This window comes from Equus quagga, chromosome 7 (genome assembly GCF_021613505.1).
Source record: "Equus quagga isolate Etosha38 chromosome 7, UCLA_HA_Equagga_1.0, whole genome shotgun sequence".
NCBI lineage: Eukaryota > Metazoa > Chordata > Mammalia > Perissodactyla > Equidae > Equus > Equus quagga.
In genome coordinates, this window is record NC_060273.1 from 116,323,595 (window position 1) to 116,343,542 (window position 19,948).

General features: G+C 38.9%; 1 protein-coding gene across 1 annotated transcript in view; it reads left to right on the forward strand.

Annotated features, from left to right (window-relative positions):
• Positions 1-19,948, forward strand: part of FAM172A (family with sequence similarity 172 member A) — a 384,459-nt gene that overhangs the window by 267,632 nt on the left and 96,879 nt on the right. The window lies entirely within an intron of this gene.

Below are 19,948 nucleotides of genomic sequence, written 5' to 3' on the forward strand. Positions count from 1 at the left end.
TGAAAATTCCAAGTGAACATTAGGCACCATAGATAGGCGAAATATTTTCTATTTATAAAATCTCAAGATGGTCTAAGTTGATGATCAGCACTCTAAAAGCAGGGGTTTATTTTTTAAAGTTTTTGAACCATCGTATTCTTTAAACTATTGTCCTTCTTTACAGGAAAATAGTTTTATTTGATGACAAATTTTGAGAAATAATTTGTGTGGTCAATGACTTCAGTTTTTAAGTATTAAAATTAACTGATATATGTTGTCTATTTTTGAGAATTGGTGCTAGTATTTCTGCGTATATTGTCTGTTAATATGCCCTTAAACCATATGGGTCTCACCCCAAGTATTCGATATGTTATACCAGTAAATAAAGCACTCATATGCCAGCTAGTTTACAGATGTTTTGAATAATCTCATGGCACAATCCTTGACAGAATTCAATTGTATTACATAATTTCTTAATTTCTAAAATACTATAGAAGTTACCTGTTGAAAATTTGGGCAAAGAAACATAAACATCATTTAAAACTTTGTATAGCAATGATCTCTATAAATGAGACTTTTGTAAGAGACCCTAAGTTAAAATTTTCTAATAACCTTCTAAAATCAATCTTGGCTTAGAGATTCTTATATTTTTAGCTAATATTTCAGTTGTTCTTTAAAAGCAGCATGAATTATTTCAGATTTTTACTTTTATTTCCTTTTAATAAATTGCCTTCAAAGAAATTTAGTCTTCTTTCTATTTTAATTTATGTTGCAAAGTTACCATACCTTTCCTGCTTAGTTTCCAGAGGGAAAGTGGCTAAATTTAAAATAAGGCATTGTTAATTGAAGGCCAAAAATACAAATGATTAAATATAACCAATATGTGGGAAGGCTATTTGTGGAAGCAGAGGATATGCAGTTTATAGTGGAAAACACAGTCTTCCATAGCCGTTGTGGTGCGGCACTTCTCTTATGAAGGGATAATCCTCCAGTGTTATTTGGTTTTGCTTTTCTTCAGAAACAATGTCAAGCATGTAAAATCCACATAGGCAGCAAAGCTTAAATTTTAGAAAATCCAAATTTAATTATTTTTACCAGTTAATGGATTACTTTAATAAATTTGTTTCCCCTAAAATTTGAGCCTGATTCCACATCTTACCCCAAATTTGAGTTAGTCTTGGTTCTCTTGAGGAAAGAAACTAACTGTAAATATTTTTACTTCCAATTCCACAAAGATTATTCAGCATTTAATATGTACTAGGCACTAGTCTAGACTCTTAAGGGTATAAATATTGCTGGCCATGACTCTTGCCACTCAAGGAGCTCAGAGTCTCCTAGAAAGAAGTCTTCTGTTTATTGCAAAGGTTCTCTTTGTTCCTAATCATAGGATGATCATTGTAATAAGTGGGGTAGGGAGGAACGTTAAGGACTTATGAACTCATTCAGGACCAATGAGTACCTCTTAGTTCACTGGCACCCTGCTTTATTAGATGGTACCCCACTGCTATCTAAGAGTTAATGCATCTTCTGAAAGTATCCCCCTTCCTTCCACACTGTTATGAGACTTTTTACTCTAGATACATGTTCCAAATGAATAGGTTACTTGTCATTTCAAACTCTTTAATGGTAGTAATTCAGCAGTTATGAAGAAGAGCTTTGGATTTATCATGATGGTGGGAAATTTGTATTCTCCCAGAAATGTGGAAAATTAATTCTATAATATGGCCAGATGAAGATCCACAATCACACTGTCTACAAAATGGGGGATAATACTCCTACCATCTTACTTGGTTACGGTTAGAATTAAGTGAACTAATCCGTATAGGACTATTAATATAGCACCTGGCATATAGTTAGGACTCAGTAAATACAGGTGGTCTTCCTTTTGCACAGTTCCAATATATACAAATTTCTGTTAACATAGTTTAGTTAAATAATACCAATCCCCTGAAAACAAGGTTTAAATTACAGTTACTGCAATATATTAACTGTGAATGATTGCATTAAGTACAAATCTCTATGTAAATAACAGATGCACATCATGATCAGTGGCCAATCATATCACTTCTTTCAAAATCTGTTACTGACCGATCACGTCATATCTGGTATTCAGTTCATGCACAGATAGTACTCTCTTCCATTTTACAAAAATGGATGATCAAAAGAGAAACTTGGCTAACAAAGATGAAAGTGCAGCAAAGACATGAAATGCTGGAAGTGAAATTGGAAACTCTTTGTGACGAAAAAGATGAAGATGTCCCAGAGGAAGTGATGCTAACAGAAAAACCCTTCACATCAAATGAACTCTCAGAGATATTTCACGACACTGGGAGTGCGAAGGATAAAATGTTGGAAGCTGATCCAAACTTAAGAAAATGACAATTTGCCAAGGCATAGAAAAGATTTGCTTGTACCATATCGTAAGTTATATGATGCGAAGGCAAGCACCATTCAAACTACCCTTAATAAGTTTTTTACAAAGAAATAAAGCATTTTAATTCTCAGTGTTTCTGTTTTAAATTACAATGTACTAAATAAAGTTAGTTTTACTATTTTTTCATTCCCCCAATCATTTTTAGCTGACAGTACAAGGATTTTTAACATTTTGACAAAAAAACACTTAAGGTCACAGAACAGTCATAGTTTTTCCCATTGATTATTGTGGAATTATTCCATGGTTTCTGCTTGTATGGTCATTTTTATAGTCCCACACTACCATACAAAGCAAGGACTTCCTATAGTTATCAGTATTAGAAATTATTTGTTCAACAAGTCAAGTACTATAGTTTTAGAGAAATCACTCCTTGCCTTTCAATATTTGAGAATTTACAACTTTCTGTCATTTCTCTCCTGCTTCTTTGTATTTCTAGATTATCTATGTCCTGATTCTAGTCATGTCTTGTCATAGGGTTCCTCTCAGAGATTCCCACTGTATCTTCTACAGAAGTACAGTATTTAAACACCTAAATTTTCCTATTCTTTAGTATTCTACCTTATTTCTTTATTCTCCTGAATCTACTTAAACTGCAGTGACGCTTTCCCCTTCATTCTCCTTCCTGCTAATGTCCTATTCGTCCATCCTCCCCTTCAACCCCTGAAAGCCTATCAGTTCTTTAATACATTGTCTTCCTTTCAAAATGACACCTGCCCTAGAACATATCCTTCTGAGAAATTTCTTTAAATTCATTAGTTTCTTCCTTACATTTCATCTACATTTCTGTCAATCATAAAGGATAATGTCTTTCTTGAATTTAAATTATTACAATAAATTCTATGTAAGCAAAATGTAAAATTCTAGCTGGAAGCCCAAGTTAACACTTGCCAATGATGTCATGATTGGCAACAAAATAAAAATTAAAAATAAATTCTGTCCATTTTCACTATGAACCCTTTTGTACTTCTTGAACCATGTGACTGTATAGTTGAATATTCAAAAAAGTAATGAGTGAAATTTACATTAAATAAATAATGATAATTGAAATCACGCTTTCCATTTTCCACTCACAGCTAGTTTGATATAATTGCTTACTAGAGTTCAGAGGCTTTCAGAAGATGAAACCTTTATCTGCCTGATGTTATCCACACACACATAGAGTGAAAAGCAGGCTTCTGGGAGCTGCAGTGGACTCTAGACCAATAAATGTGGATTTGGGCATGAGTCCTTTGCTCAGAAGAGAGCCTTGATAGCCTGGTTGGTTCTCTTTAAGACCTTTGGAATCATAGTGAGGTGACTTTGGAAGAGGATTCAGTTTTATCAGCTGACTTAACTATCTCACTGTCTAAAGCCAAGAGCTTTGTCAGGTCTAAAATGCTAACAGTTTTCAATTTACACGTTCAGATAAAGTTGCTATACTGGAACTTACAATTTTAAGTCTGGTACTACGTCTTGAATTTTCCATGGTCATTACTGCATTTCATATTACCTAATACAAGTGTTCATTTTTCCAAAAAAGGTGTGTCTCTCTTTGGCTTGTTTCAGTTTATAGTTTCTTAAAGAGATTCCAGGGAAATTCACAGAGGCCCCAAACTTATAATGGTAATGGCACTGATATCAATCAATTTGGAATCTCTTTAACAAAAAATAATTCTCACAGCACCTAAAAGAGTTCTCTCCCGTAAACACATTCTATTCTACTTCTCATTTGCTTCTCTGAGCCCATGTCACATCCTGAATTTCTGGTTTCACTGGTTGTAAGCTGTCATTTCTGTTAGGTGTATTTTACTATACAATATAATGGAAATATTTTTGTTAAACAAGTTGTGTGTTCCCTGCTCTAAAGTGTAAGCTGAGTACAAATTTGAATGTAGAAGACAGTGAGTGCACCATGACTAGAGTAATCAATGCAAGAACATCTTTAAAGCTTTTCTTCTGTAACAAGGGCAAACTCAGCTAAAAAGTTTGTTTAAATCCTGCTTGGCATAACAAGAACCTTTAAACTTTATCTGTCTGTGACTATCTATGAATACACCTGACTCATCACCTGGTGCCTTTCAACTCAGCACTCCTCACCTCAGCTGCTCTTCCTGCCTCATCCAGATATTTAAAATTCTTTGAGGACTTCTTGTGAAAGCTGTAGGGTTTTTATGCTTAATATTACTTTATAGGACAGAAACTTCGTAGTTCATGAATATCACAGATCTATAAAATGAAATGGAAGGATTTTCCCTATATACTGTAAATCTCTTTGTAATCTCTGTGTGGTTGTGTCATATCAGGAGCTTTTATTTCTAAGCAGCAATTATATCAGAGCAGTGTCATTTTTAAGTCCTTCATAATCTGAAACGAGGAAATTCTATGTTGGCAGCTCTACTACATTCCAGTTTTTCTCTACATATTTTATAGGAGTAAAAACATCTCGTGTTACTGTTATTCACAAATGGCTGTCCTTTTGCCCATGCTCTTGTCCTGTGTTATCCCCTGTGCAGAACAGTGCTATTGCTATCTATTTTGTAATATCTCATAGAGCAATAAATGATTCTATTTAGTGATGACATTGATTTGATTAACTCCTTGTCCATGTTATTACAACTTTAATGTTGTTCTTGTGTGTACATTACCTTCAGGTATCAGTTTGTCTAACTGCATAACTTGTCTTTGATGTTTCACTTTGTCTTACACAGTTTTCTACTTAAAAATCTCCACAATGGATTAACAGTTTAATCATTTCAGTGTATTCTGAGGTAGTTTTCAGTTAACTAAATTGTCTTAATGTGTGGTATTAACGCTTTCACTGTGAGGTGGGCGGCGTCGTTCCATACATACTCAGCTGCCACAGTTTTGCTGGATTCCTGACTTTGGTCCCTGACTAATGTGGTTCTGAGGACCTACACTTGCTCTGCTGCTGACAGTGCCCTTATGCCCTGATGTCTGGGGGGTGCTAAGTTACTAGAACACCTGCAGAGTGGGGAAACTATCAAATTAGCATCACGTAGTCTGCCTTGTCCTCTCTGTTTGACTTGTACCTCATTCTTAGATGTTCTGGTCTAGTCTGTTGATTTAATCACATTCAAAAAGTGTTTTTTTTGGAGACTCTGCTAGAGGAATGAAACTTCTCATATATTCTTGAACAAAGCCCTGACCTCCTTCTGGAGCGTGAGCAGCTTTGGGAGAGATGCATTTGGAGAAATAAGGAAGCACGGACCACCTTCCTGGCCAGTGAGATAATTGATCAACATGATGATGTAAACCAAAGCCAGATCTCCCTCACATCCAGGTGTTTTTATGCCCTTACTGTACTTGGAGCACTGTGGATAGCTCATGCATTAGCACACTGTTTGGCCCATAAGTACAAAATAAATGGTATCTGTAATGTCCATTTGGGAGGTTCCATATGCCCCAGGTGGAGAGCTAAGACATGAAACTCCAGCTGATTGTTTAAGGCACCCAATGTATCTGAGTGGGAAGGCAGTAAGTTCAGAGCAGAGGGAGATCACTGTGGTCCCGAGTGTTTAGGCAAAGCTTTCCGAAAAGATGAAACTTGAACCAAGCCCTATAAGGATGTTTATTATCAACTTTGCCTCCACTGTTTCTTGCTTCTTCTCATTAGTGGATCTTGGCAGTTGCTTTTGCCATCTTAGAATGGGGCATACTTAAGGAAAGCCTAATACTATAAATCCTGATACTTTGTGTATTTCTGCTTAAAACTTAACTTCTCTTAATTCCAAAGGCCCTAATAATAGAAAACTAGTAACTTCTCTTTGGGCAAATGTGGCTGTCCTGCTCTCCTGACAGTTTCTCTTCTCCCATATTTAGATTATAAATATACAGGGCCTGGGACCATGTGTTTCTTATCCTTGCTTTGTAATTCCCTATGGATAAGACTGGCCTGCTTCTTACATTGTAATCTAATAACTTACTAAGAGGTCTCTGTATTTGTTGAAGGTGATGGATTAGCCTTTCAAACACCCCAGCCCAGACGGTGCTGGTTGTCTTGGGCATTCCCATCACCTGCCTTCCTCTGATCTCTATTTCTGTTCCAACCAAATATGCTCCTGCTTTTTTTCCCTGATCACTCCATTCCCATAGCACATTACATATACTTTCAAGAAAATGTCAAGACTTCCTTTAAGAATATGGGCTATTTGTGACAGCACATATGCATAAACCAGGAGATAGGCACATTGGCAAATGAGATCTGATTAAGTACAGACAGAACCTTAATTGAGAGCACCCAAATTAATTTTGGAAACCATCAAGTTAATATAGCCTTACTTTTTATTTTAGTAAATGTTTTTAGCTACTATGTTTTAACTCAGTAAATATAATAAAGCTTTCCTCAAATTCAGTTGAACTCACTCTTTTCCAATTTACTGAAAACATATTTATTCAACTATTGTTTTTAGACAACTAATGAACCTTTTCTCTGTGATTCTCTTTTGCAACTGGGCTGGTTTCAATATGTGGGCCTTAACTGATACAATAGGTCCTTTATTCCTCTTTGTGATCCACCTTTCATTCTGTTTCGCAGACGCTCCTTGGTTGCTTTGTAATTTTGAAAAAGTAGCATGTAGGCATACCTGGCAAGAATAGCTATCAGCAAAATGATTCTTAAGTGAAATTTTGTGTATTGTAAATTGTCTTTTCATAGACTATCATCTTGAAACCTAACTCAAGGCAAATATGGCCACCTTTACCATTAATGCTGCAGAGATTCATTTATTTGACATTAAACAAATATTGACTTCCCACTGTGTGTCAGATAAGTTCCAGGAGCTGAGAATCTAGCAGTGAACCAGACAGACAAGGACCTTGCTCTTTACCAGCACACATTCTAACTAGAGTTGTAGTGGAGATGCAGACAACAAACAAATGATCAATAACACAGCCTGTAGAGATGACAGTTGACTTCCTGATTCTTCTTTTTTTTCTTTACCGTTGCTTCAAGGCCATATCTACAACCTCATTGCCTGTAATGTTGAGATGAATTTACTCTCATAATGCTACTGCCCCCATCTAGTAAGAGGTGTTTAAGGGCCTTGTCCTAGTGCAGGAGAGAAGGGATGGAGAGGTGCCTGGGAGGGTCAAGTTTCTCATTATTAAACTGGAACTAAATGTGCTTTGCTCTCAGAATTGTAAAGGTAAGGATTCATTCACTCATTCAGCAAACATTTATTGAGCAGCCTATCAGTCAGGGTTCTATTATGTTCCAGGCTTTGTAACACCTACTGCATGCTGTTAAGTACCTCACACTCTAGTTGGAAAGACAGAGACATAAAAGAAATAATTACTGATAAATGTTATCATAAAAACATACATCAAGTACAAGGGGAGTAGCACAAAGCAGTAACTAACTCTGCCTGGGGGAAGGCTTCACCATAAGGTGACTTCTAAACTGTGTCTGAAAGATGACTGGAAACACGGCATGCTTCATTTATTCAGGAAATGTTTACTGAGTGCCTTCTGTGAGCCAGGCACAGTTGTAGGCACTGCAGACACAGCAGTCAACTAGACACGGTCCCTGCTCTCTTGGCAGCAGAGAAACAGATAATAAACATATTAGACAAATAATTATATTAGGTGGTTAATAAAAGGAACAGAGAGTGATAGGGGGTGCTGTTTTAGATAGAGTGATCAAGGAAGGCCTCTCTAATGAGATAACATTTGAGCAGAATCCTGAATGATATGAGAGAATGAGACCAAGAAGTGCGAGGAAGCCATTTCAGACAGAAGGAACAGCATGAATGAACCAAAGGCCTAATAGTCACGAAAAGCGTGGCATCTTTAGTGCAAAGTGAGATATTCTCACTAAGCCTGGGGTAAGATGGGGTGCAGGGAGTTGGGGAGAGTGTGGTAGATGAGACTGGGAAAGAAGGAAGGAGGGGAGGGAGGGAGGGGCCAAATGGTGAAAAGCCATGTGTTCCATACTCAGGAATTTCAGCACTCACCTTGTTGATTGGGGGAAGAGGAGTTAAATTTTGAAAAAGTTTTAAGAGGAAATGACATGGTGAGATTGTTGTTTGGTTTGGTTAGGTTTGGTTCAATTTTTGGAAATTACCTCTAGCAGCAGTCTGCAAGATATACTTGAAAGGAGAAGCAGAAGAAGTCAGTTACAAGGTTATTATTATGTGGCCTGAATTAAAACAGTCAAATGATGCTAGAGAGGAGATGGTAGAGTTCAGATGTTTTAGGAGACCCACTATGTAATATTTGGTGCCCTACAGAGTATGGGAAAGGTCAAGAACCATTCCTAGGTTTGAGCTTGGGTGACCGAGTGAATGATGATGCCATTAACCAGCTCAGGGAGCCCTAGAGGAGTGGCAGGTTTAGAAGTACAGATAATGAATTTGACTTGGGGCAGTAGGAAATACAGAACTGGAAATGAGAAGAGAAGTCAGAGCTGAAATACAGATTTGGCTGTTAACCAGCATTTCATGGAAATTTAAAGAGGAGGAGGAGCAAGAAGAGCAGCCAGCATTGTCAGATACTGCAGAGAAGTTTAATAGGACGAGAATTTTTAAAAGCCCATCGGATTTGACAGTTGGAAGGTCAGCGATGACTTCAAGATGACCAATTTCAGTAGATGTAGGTGGGACAGAACTACATCAACGTTGAGTTGGAGAGTGAAGGAGTAAGAGACTGGGATTGTCCAACCAAGGTCACTGTCTTTCTGTTTTCCCAAAGCTCCTCCTTGAAAACTTTGAACCTGAAGTCAGATCTTCTTCCCCCTCTCCCCTCCTTAGCTTTCTCCACCCAGGGCCTAGGACTCGATGCCTGAGCTGGCGACATGATGGAGGGACAAATATTCTAAGATCTTTGGGTCTCTGATGGGAGATGGGCCGGGGATAGGGGAACCTGGTGTAGGTGAGTCAGGTATTTAGAGAGCATCTTCAATGGGAAATAGCCAGTCCAGAGACCTGTCTCCAGAGGGGGAGAAGGATGGTACATGTAGGTCTCTATTGTGTGTGGAAACTCTAGACCTAGAAGCTAAGGTAGGATGGAGAGCAAAGGACTTGAAAGAAACATGGAATTAGTCAAGAAACTCAGTCATAGGGAGAGAGTGGAAGCTGGCAAAGTGTGTGGGTGGGGGTAGATCTGACAGTAAACTGATATTAACTAGAAATTCAGGCAAGGATGCTTAGGTTTCTTAGGGCACAGGGACTGAAGAGGTGCAAAGAAGGCAGTACTTGTGACCATAAAGATAGCAGTGAGGGGACAGTTGATGAACTGAAGGGTAGTTCCCAGCAATACCTGGCATATAGATGTCGAACAGATATTTATGAAGTGGAAAGGGATGTTCAGATTCTGTGGAGGAAAGGGATTAGATACCAGAGTTCCTGAAGAGCTGTAAGTAAATGCCTAGGTTCCCTTCAGGGAAAGGATGGAGGCAGTGACTCAGGGATCCCAGACAACTTGGAGGTACAAAGCCCAAGAGGGAAACTTGCACCCCGGAGGGAGTTGGAAGCTAAGTTCAGAGTAGGGGACGCACTCCCTTAAGCCACGGGACGCAAGGAATTGCCACTGAATCTACCAGATTTCTCCACCACCGCCTGTGCACACCCATGGCCTCAATTTCTCTCGCCTGCACCGCTATCTCCGCCCACTGGGGGGCGGGGCTCGAGGGCAGGGCTGGTGGCTGTTGGAAGCCTCGAGAGCCGTCAGTTCCTACCAGACTCCCTGCTCCCGCTGGGGTGTGGTCTTACCCCATGGCCAGTCACAGGCCCTCAAACTTCTCCCCACTGCCAGGCAGTGGCAGGGACGGGCTGACCCTCCCATCTCACTGAGCTCCCAGGCGGCCCCTGGTAGGCTGATGGTCTGGCCAGGGGTCGGGCCAAGGGTCTGCCCGGGCCCTGGGGTGTGGAGGGTGCCCCTGGGTGCCCTGCTGTATGAGTTCCTAGGCAGGATGGCACCCTGCGGGCCCCAGCTCACAGCTGGCAGGGCGGGGGCCTGGTTCCCGGGCCCCTCCGAGGCCGCCTTCCCCGGTCCATACATCGTCCTTCGCTGCATCCCAAGGTTGGCGCTTCCAGAAGACGTCTCTGCCATTGAGAAAGAGATGGCCCAGCTGGCCAAGGAGCTGAGGCAGAAGAGGATGACCCTTGGGTACTCGCAGGCCGCCGTGGGGTTCGCCGTGGGGCCTCTTTTTGGAAAGGTCCTTAGCCAGACGACCATCTGCCGCTTCGAGGCCCAGCATCTCAGCCTCGCCAACATGTGGAAGCTGCTACCGCTGCTGAAAATGTGGCTGGAGGAAGTGGACACCGAGAACCTTCTGGGCTTATGCAACATGGAGACAATCCTGCAGCAGGCTCGGAAGCGGAGACGGGCAAGCAGGGAGACTCGCATCGGAAACTCCCTGGAGAGAGTCTTCCTGCAATGCCCAAGGCCCACACCGCAGCAAATCAGCAGCATCGCTGGGCAGCTCCGGCTGCAGAAGGACCTAGTCCGAGTTTGGTTCTATAACCGGAGCAAGATGGGCAGCCAGCCAACCAATGATTTCTCCCCACCAGAGGAGGTAGGGGTAGCTGGCTCTCCTTTCCCAGGGGGACCAGTGTGCTTTCCCCTCGCATTGGGGCTCCATTTTGGTTCCCTCCACTGTGGGGGCCCATACTTTACACCCTTGTACTCCTCCGCCCCGTCCCCTGCGGGGGTGCCCTCCTCTCTGCCCCGACCACCACTCTAGACCTCCCCCGGCTTTGAAACTGAGGGGCCTGTCCTTATGGGGGTGGCCATACTAGTCCCTGAGGTTGATTACAGGACTTTTAGCGTCAAGTTCTCCATTCACTGTGGGAAGAAGTTAAGAGTACTAGGGGATGAGGGTGGGAGTTATTTGGGAATATTATGGGGTCGAGGTTGAAATTTATTGCTGCTTTGTGTTTTTCCTCTTGTTTTTGCCTAGCAATGGTTTTAAGGTACATTACAATACTTAGATGGTTTCGGATATTTGGTTTCTCTTTTAATTAATTGAAAATTGTGTCTGTTACTCCTTGTGGTGATCAGTAAACATAAAATTTATTTTTTTCTTATAAACACGATATTGAGTGAAAAATTCAAAGTCACAGAAGACTGTTTCAGTATACCATTTGTGTCAACAACGAGCAGCACTTTGTGTAAACACAAACACGAAGTCCAGGAGAATAGTTTCCTTCAGGGGAAGGTTTGAGGATGAGATAAGAAATGAGTACAGGGAGCCCACCCAGAGCGCTGGCTGAAACACAAGTTTTCTCGTTCTTTGCCTTTCTTGAAAGATGCATTTTTTTCTAATTCACTTTTTCATTTAGAATGCCCCAGCTTTAAGTGAGGGTCTCAGTTCAACCCTCCACCTTATGCAGGCAGGTTTATTGCCTGTCCTGCCACACACAGTTGGTGTATTTCAAACCCCTTTGTTACTGAGATTGGCAGCTCAGCCCCAACTCCAGCTCTCGTTTTCAGCTCCATTTGGTTTATTCCCTGGGAATTTCCCTTACTTTCTTTTGAGCTCAGATGTGCTTTTTTAGAGGAAATTAGTGATAGGTGATCCAACATTCCCTGGTGACTTCTGCAATGGTACATCTTAATCAATTTTCCAATCTCTCCTATGAAATTGATCTTTTCCAGTTTTCTGCTTCTGCATTGGTCAGTTGGGGTCATTATACACTAAACAGCAATCATTAATCCCTCTCTATTGTCACATCTGCTGCCATACACTTGCATGTGATATTTATTGTATAATTCTATCACTCTTTATTATATCTGAGTTTATGTCTTCTTCTTTGCTAACTAATCTTGTCAGTTTTTTCCTTCTCTGCTTTTTTCTCCTTAATCAGTCTTACAAAGAATTTATGTATGTTTTCAAAGATCAACCTTGTTGATTTTTATCCTATTTATCCTATTTACTACTGTTTTTATTTCCTAATTAGTTGATTTTAGCTTTTACTTTTATTAATTGCTTTTTTCTAGTTTCTTCTGTTTTCCTTCAATGTATATTTTTTCTTCTTGTCAGTGCCTGAAGATAGAACACTGACAGTACACATAGGTTAGTAAAGGGGAGCCAAACTTCAATTGCTTGGCTTTAGATTCAGTGGGTGACTACTCACTTACTCTTAGACTATTCCTCTAAAAGTCACACAGCACCAGTCCCATTCCTTCCTTTTGCTAGACAGCTCTTCTGGAAAGCCTTGGAAGGGCGATATTTCTGCAGAGGCTCAGGCAGTGTTGAATGCCAGGATGGACAGTTGTGATTGCGCTGTGAGCATTTAGCTCCTAAAAGCTGTGAGGAGGCTCTGACCCAGGCTCCTCCTTGAGTTCTTCAGCCCCTGCAGATGTGGAGAGACACTAACGGGCTCTCAGTGTCAGGGAACAGTTCCACGGGTCTGCCTCAGCACCCTGCATCATTCACACAGCTGCCGCACCTCTGCTTAGGTGAGTACTGGTGTGTGTCTCTGATCAGCCGTCACATAATTTAAAATGAGATTTTCCATCACAGGTCCTCTTGACTTGAATGAAAAGAGAAAAGGCTGGGCCTTGATATTTAAAGGATTTCATATTTTTCAGAGATTTAAGATTGATGGATATAAACCTTAATAAGATCCCTCAAAACTGATAAGGAACCACCCTTAGAGTTGGGAGAAAACCAAGAGTGTGTTGTCAGTGGTTAACAGTGTCAAATGTACAGAGATCAAGTAACATAAGAAATCAGGCCCGGTCGCGCAGCGGTTAGGTGTGCACATTCTGCTTCAGTGGCTCGGGGTTTGTCAGTTCAGATCCCAGAGCAGACATGGCACCTCATGGCAAGCCATGCTGTGGTAGGCGTCCCACGTATAAAGTAGGGGAAGATGGGCATGGATGTTAGCTCAGGGCCAGCCTTCCTCAGCAAAAAAAAAAAGAGGAGGATTGGCAGCGGTTAGCTCAGGGCTAATCTTCCTCCAAAAAAAAAAAAGTAACATAAGAAATCAAATAAGATATATCATTTCACTAATAAAGATGTCACTGGTACCTTTAGTGAGAACAATTTCAGTGGAGTAGTTAGTGGAGGCAGATGCCAAACAACAGTCCAAAGTCTTCATCTTTGCCAGATCACCCCTTCCTCAATTAAAAACATGAGTTCTAACCACTCGCTCAATAGAATCTTCACCGTCATTCTGAAAGTATTTCCTTTATCTTGTGTTTCCTTTAGACAAGTCAGGTCTTCTTAACCTGAAGACGCTAAACTCCTCAAGAGTATAATCAGAATTGTGTGTGCATACGTGTGTTTTCTTTAAAGAGAGGGATGATAGCCTTCATCATATTTTCAAAGGGGACTATGACTCTTGTAGATCTACAGTTTCAGAATTTAACAAACACCTTCCATTTGGCCACCTTACTTTCAAGATTTTCCCCTGCCCGGGCCCTGTCTAGTAGGTAATTCCCAGTTTTCTTTGAATTTGTATTTTCTGGGTATCTCAGTGTAGTATAATGGCCCTGAATCACTTCTTGCATAAGTCTTTCACACGCAGACCAAATGTTGTATTCATTATTGGCTTTCTTGTTCTTATATTTTTATCAATCCTTGGCACTTTAATTTGATTCCTATCATAAAGAACAATTTCTCCTCTTCCTGGAAGTTTTTCCATCTATTGTCAAAACTTTGAAGTGTTAGGTTATCCTCCCTTATTTTAAAACATTATCTTGCTCTTGAAATAGCATCTGTTTTCTATAATTTCATATTTTTGAAATATATATACTGTACATCTTTGTTTATTATACTAAAACTATGTCACAGGGATTTATTTTTCAGAATAGCCACTTTTGTTTATGGCTTTCTTCTAGAAATAGTCTTGCTTACCAGTATTGATTTCCTTGACAGAATCTATTCATGACGAATTCTTTTCAGGGTGCAAAATTGTATTATCCATATAGAACAATGTTTTTAAGATGAAAACTATAATGCCATTCAAATAAAATCCTAGTGGAATGTGGGAGTGGTACTTAGCAAAGTGATTCTAAACTGAAAGAATGAAAGTTAGGGAAATAAGGAAATTCTGAAGGTAAAGAGTTAGGGTAGCCTTGTCCTACCAGATGTTGTGAAACTACAGTAATTTAAACAGTGTGGTGATGATGATGGACAAATTAGCAGAAACAAATATTTGGCTATTCCATTCATGGGAATGTGAAGTGTACAACCTTCGTGAAAGGCTATTGGGTAATTCATATGGGAAGTTCTTAAAATGTGCTTTCACTTTGGTCCATCATTTCAACTTTTAAAAATTCTTATAAGCAAATAATTGTATTTGTGTGCAAAAATTTAGTGATAAGGGTGGTCATCACAATATTTTTTTTTGTTTTAATAACAAAAAGTTAGAAGCAACCTAAATGTTCAACAAAGGGTTAAGTAAATAAAAAGAAACACCATATACAGTAAAAAGTGTGTTATGGAACTACAGTTTTTGACAAACAGTTCAGAATAGATTGTTGAATGAGACAAAACAGTTTATTAAACTTTATATCAGTTTTTATTTTTTAAGGAAAAACGTATATTACATTCAGAAAAAAATGTGTATATTGGTCTTGTTGGTGATTTTTAAAAAAATTTTGCTATATCTATTATACGATTAAAAAATCCAAGCAATATCTCTAAAGGAAGGCTCTAGGAAGTCTAGGGTTCCTAAAAATATTTGTTCTTTCAGCCTTTTTTGTCTCTAAAATGGTAATTTCTCATTATAAAGCAGTATTTTAGGATAATAAATCTGACCTTTTCATTTTTAGTCTGATTTGTAGCCTCTGTAAAAGAAAGGCAATTCTCTAAATGGAGGAGTATTGGGACATATCAGTTAGGAAGACATTGCTAAAAATTAGGGGTTTTTTATTTAATCAGATGCCCATTAATGTTAAAGAGCTCTAGTGTAGCTCCGTGAGTGAAGACACCTGCCATATGTCTGTTTTCCTGCACAACATGGTAATTTACAATTACAATTAGTGTGTTTACATACCTCAGTGTAGTGAACCCATATTTAGAATATAATGTAAGCCCAGATCATTTTCATCTTTCTGAATGTTTACTTTCAATTTTAAAAAGCATTTGAAAATATCGAAATCCTGGTTTTATCACAGTAGAATCCTCCCTGCTTGTCATATTTGAAGAAATGAAATGAACAGAAATGAAATCTGTGGATTTCTAGGTTTGAAGGCAGGGTCAGTTCCTGTTATTACAGCCCCAGCCGGTTGAAAGATGAACCGTCATGAAGTAAATCCACCCCAATATCCGGTAAAATCCTTAAAACAAGGCATTAGCGTTATCTTGGTTACATCAGAAAAGAGAAACATTACAAGAGGCTTTGGGGGAGATTGACGTTTTACCTGAAGCGCTGCCTCCAGAAAACAATCCAGCATGGAGGGCCTTTGGGCTGCCGCTCCACCACCTCACTTTTAGCTGGGAGCTCTGCTGTGACTTCTGCCAAAGGCAAAATTAGCTACTTTGGCATTGAACGTAGGCTTCTTAGTTTTCTTCCCCCAGCTTCCAACAAAATGACGAAATACAAAACAGCTTCATTTATTGCTATTGACTCTTCTGCTGACTGCCTGCCAAAGAGGATGGTTGGAAGAGGAAAATTTGAGGCCTTCCTGAGAATTTACTACATTTTAAATTCAATATTCCCTTCTAAAGCTGTGCAACCTGTTATGTCATTTCTTCTTCTCTCAAAGAAGTAACTGTATTATTTAATAATTAGTCCTCTTTTTCCTTCTAGGATGTATTGTGTAGACTTTGTTTTAGAACTCGGTACAGAGGCCAAGACAGTGTATCAGATGCTTTAAGTTGATTTATTATCTTAGAGTGAAGGATGATGCTCCTGGAACAGTTGTAAAACTTTTAAGATTATTGAGTAGTGATCAAATCTTAACATATGCCTTTTTTGTGGAAAGAGAATTTGTTTCAATATTTCATGTATTTGTTTGCTGGGGCTGCTGTAATAACGTACTGCCACTTAGGTAGTACTGAAAATAAACAGAAATCTATTGTCTCACAGCTCTGGAGGCGAGAAGTCTGAGGTCAAGGTGTCAGCAGGGCTGGTTTCTTCCAAGGGCTACGAGGAAAGGGTCCCTGTTCCGGGCTTGGAGATGGCCACCTTCTCCCTGTGTCTTCACAGTGTCTTCTCTGCGTACATATCTGTGTCCAAATGTCCTCTTCTTACAAGAACACCAGTCATTGGATTAGGGCCCACCCTAATGACCTCATTTTAGCTTGTTTCTGTAAAGTTTCTGTCTCTAAATAAGGTCCCATTCTGGGGTACTTGGGGTTAGGACTTCAACATATGAATTTTTGTGGAGAAACAGTTCAGTTCATGACACCAACCTAATTAAAATTTAAACTAGATTCAATTATTTGTTAATGTATATTCATTCAATAATTGTTAATTGAGTACCCTATATAGCAGATAGTGTCCTAGTTGCTGAGATGCTATGGTGACCAAAAACAAGCTCATCCTGCCCTCAAGGAGCCTAAAGTGTGATGAGGTATCCACATTAAACAAATAAACATGGTGACAACTTGTAATAAATACTGTGGTATGTCACATATTGGGGGTCTTCACGTAGAATTATAGTCCTCCTGTTATATAAGTATTGCTTCTGATAACATCAATTATTAACAAATATTCTGAACCAGAAGGATCTGCAGAGGAAGTATGATCCTATAATCAAGGCATAGTTTGAGAGACAGGCATTTCTGGGTTCAAATCCCAGGTCAATAACCTGCTATCTCAGTGACTTAGAATGAATTACTTCTTTCATCCTCAGTTTCTCATCTGTAAAGTAAGTCTAGCAATCCACAGGTTGAGAGAGTTGATAAAGGGATAAAATTAGGTAATATAAAAAGAAACCCCTAGGACTTCCCTTTTATACAGTAGACAATAATTTTTCCCTCCATTGTGTTTCCACTTGTCTGTGCTTTATTTGTACCTCATAAGTCACTCTTTTGCATCCCTCAGAACTTGCACTTAGTAGGTGCTCAACAATTGATAGTCAAATTTGAATAAATGAAAGCACAGAAAAAGTAGAGACAGTAGTCTCAGTTGCCAGGGAACTTTCTATTCTGATATTAGGAAATGACATTTGGAATTGTAATAATTGGAAGACAGTTATAAAGTCCATTTCCATAGCTGTCAAATGACAGCTAGGTAAGGGAACATATGATAAGGTTTTGACATGAAAGATTTAGATAAAGACTTTTTGAAAACCCATATGGCATTATATAATTGAAAGGAATGATCTCTGAAGTTGTTTCTAACCTATAATAATTGTATGAATCTCCATGAATAAGAACAAAACAGGGCACCACAGATTGAATGTAGAGGCTATGAGATACAGAGTCTAGGAATGTACTAAGTGGGATGACTCTGGTCCTTGTGATTCCCACTTAACCTTTCCTTCTGAATCTCCTGCTGTGGTCTCAACCATCTCTCCCGAAAGCAAGCCCAATTCTGCCTTTATTCATACTATTTCTTCATTGAATGTCCACACTCTCTAGCTTTTCTGTTCAATACCTACTATATTAGTTTGTTAGGGCTGCTGTAACAAAGTACCACAGATTGAGTGGCTTAAAGAACAGTTCGTGTTTATTGTCTCTCAGTTGTGGAGATTCAAAGTCCAAGATAAAGGTGTGGGCAGTGTTGGTTCCTTCTGAGGGCTGTGAGGGAAGGATCTGTTCCAGGCCTCTCTCCTTGGTTTGTGGGTGGCCATCTTCTCTCTCTTGTCTCTTTCCATCGTCTTCCCTCTATGCATGTCTCTGTGTTCAAATTTCCCCCTTTCATAAGGATATCAGTCATATTGGATTAGGGCCCAGCCTAATGACCTCATTTTAACTTGATTACCTCTGTAAAGACCCTGACTCTAAATAAGGTCACATTATGAGGTACTGGGGGTTAAGACTTCAACATATAAATTTGGGAGGGAACACGATTCAACCCATAACACCTACCACTCTTGATACAGAGAAAATATGGGTATGTGTTGAGAGGAAGGTACAGGAAGGCAGAGGGAGTTGTTAATTTTTTCCTACAAAGGAATTAAATAAGAGGTGGTATGATGGAAAGGAAAGAGCATTAGCCATAGATCCCAGATCTGCATCCTTTCTCTAGGCCACCCACACAGGTAATATCACCACTCCAGGGTACCACCTCAAGAAAATTTCAAGAAAAATAGCATTTCTTCCATCACAACCAATAATTTTATGGGCTGAAGAGTCACTGTAGCTACTTATTTCTGTCTGTCTTAGGAGCAGAACAATTGAACTCTCATCAGTGAGATTGTGAGGGATTGTCTTAGGAAGAAAATTTTGAATATTTTGATAAAGATATGATTCTTACTTTCCCCAGAAAAATTGATATGTGAACCTATTGAGAAAGCCCTGTCACTTCCTGCTAAGCATTGTCAACCACTAATTTCATCAAACTAATGTAACAAGACAGTCAAGTGACTTGCCTTTAATTTGTTGTGATTGTGTTATATTTATGAAAAGCAGAGCTAAAACAGCTGAGAGCAAGTGTTTAGATGCTGATTGTTTTCAAAAATAGTTTTAAGAATATTGCTAAATTTAAGTAGACACCGAGTAAGTTTTCTCAGTATATGAAATGTAAATCATTCTTTCTGTAATAATAAGTTGTTAAATGCATGCAAATATTATAAATGATTACCTCATTTCAAACGTATTTTTATGGCATCCGTCTGCTTGCTAAATATGTATTACCTTTGAGATTTAAACTAAAGAGAAGAGGTGGGAAAAGACTTACCATACAAGGATTTATTGTGTTGTTCTTTTCTCTCCTGAAAAGGTAATCACACCAACACTATAGGTAGAAAAGAATGTTCTGCATCGCATCATTAAAGTAGTTAATCTAAAGCCATCAATTTTTGTCTTCTAGCCCAAGAAATTCTAAGTAAAATACTAACAAAAATGTTATGCTTTTAGATGAGAAGTGAAAGAATCTTTATCCTTTTTATTTGAGTTTCCAGAAATGGCACACTCCATAAAAAAATGTATCATTTTTATTTTTAAACTGAGTTTCTTGCATTAGTCAGTAAACAATTTATTTGGTGAGCGTTCTCTGTGCACATATATACAACATGTGAACATTTAGGAAACAGAAGGTGCTTGAATTTGTGAGATTTAAATATTTTCTCACAGTTGATACAGTGATATTGCAGTTGAAATAAAACCACATATAAATGAAATACCACTTTCTACTAAAAAGCAAGTATAGATTTTCTATCATTGTTTTAATGAGGACAATACTGATTTTTTTAATTCAGTGGAACATCTTATAAATCTTTAGCATGTTTACCTCCATATCCATTCTAACACTCACCCATAAAACTCCGCCTGTCCTAATCACAGATATGCGTATACATTTAATTACATTATCTGACTACCCAGACTTTTATACTGCTAATATTCTTGCAAACATTATTAAATTTTGAAAGTGTAAATAGAGCAATGATTTGATTTCTCGCTTGTTCTTCTAAAAACATATGCACACATATACTAATATTCATGTTTTAAATACATCATGCAAAATATGAGCTATT